The sequence below is a fragment of the Lactuca serriola genome, chromosome 7, assembly GCF_051521515.1.
Source record: "Lactuca serriola cultivar US96UC23 chromosome 7, Lser_US96UC23_V15, whole genome shotgun sequence".
Lineage (NCBI taxonomy): Eukaryota > Viridiplantae > Streptophyta > Magnoliopsida > Asterales > Asteraceae > Lactuca > Lactuca serriola.
In genome coordinates this window covers 23,333,968-23,335,344 of record NC_136414.1, presented here as the reverse complement: position 1 = coordinate 23,335,344, position 1,377 = coordinate 23,333,968, and positions in this window count along the sequence as shown.

Genomic DNA, 1,377 nt, shown 5'->3' with positions numbered 1-1,377 from the left:
ACTTCAAAATCTATCAAATGCACGTTAAGACTGCTTTCTTACATGGATATCTTCGAGAAAAGGTTCTTCTAAAGCAACCTCCAGGGTTTGAAAGTCTAGAGTTTCCAAATCATGTATATCGTCTTGATAAAGCTGTTTATGGTTTAAAGCAGGCACCTAGAGCATGGTAAGACACATTGGTAAGCTATCTTCTAATAAGTGAATACAAATAGGAAAGATTGACAACACCTTGTTCATCAAGTACTCACGATCTCACATCATTCTTGCTCAACTTTGGATCCGCTGATGAGAAACTAAGTTCATAACTCGCTGAGATTATGGCTAAGAATTTTGAAATGAGCATGATGGGTGAACTAAATTTCTTTCTAGGTTTTCAAGTTAAACAACTAAATGATGATTTTTTTTTCAAGCTAAATATATTACAGACATGATGAAGAAATATGGTTTCTCTGACTGCAAGCCGACAAAGACTCCAATATCCCCATCAACGTCTATTAGCGTTGATCCAAATGGTGCTGATGTGAATGCAACTCTATATCAAGGAATGATAGGCTCACTACTCTTACTGCTAGTCGCCCTGACATTATGTTTTCCACTATAATGTGTACTTGTTATCAAACCAGTATTAAGCAATCTCATTTTCTCGTTGTAAAAAATGTTTTTCGGTACTTAAAGCATACACCCAATCTTGGGTTATGGTATCCTCGTGATTCTGAGTTCAAGCTAGTGGGATACACTGACTCCGATCATGGTGGTTGTGGCATGGATCATAAAATTACTTTAGGAGGAGCTCAAATGATTGGAGATAGATTGGTGAGCTGGTCTAGCAAGAAGCAGGCATCAGTGGCTTATTCTACTGCTGATGCTGAAGATGTAGCCTCTGGAAGGTGATCTGCTCAAATACTATGGATTCAAAATCAGCTATTGGATTATGGTTTAAACTTCTCAAGGACTGCCATCTGTTGTGACAACACCGTCGCCATTCAGATGATTCAGAATCCAGTGCAACATTCCAAAACCAAGCATATCGATATCCATCATCAATTCATCAGGGACATTGTTAAAAACAGGAAAAGTGGAGTTTTTCTACATTCCATCCACTGATCAGCTGGCTGAAATTTTCACCAAGGCATTAGACGAGAAGACTCTAAAAAAATTGATTGCAAATCTTGGTATGCTTTCAATGACTTAGTTGTTTTCTAACTCGTTTGAATTAACATTGTTTTTGTTTCCTTTCTAAATACACAAAAACAAGTGCTTCTTTTATTATGTTTAAAGATGTGTACATAATTTGCTTAAGCTATGCTTCTAATGTTTACAAGTATTCTCTTTTCTTTCTTTTATCTATCTTTCAGGCTTATCAAAGATCTATATACA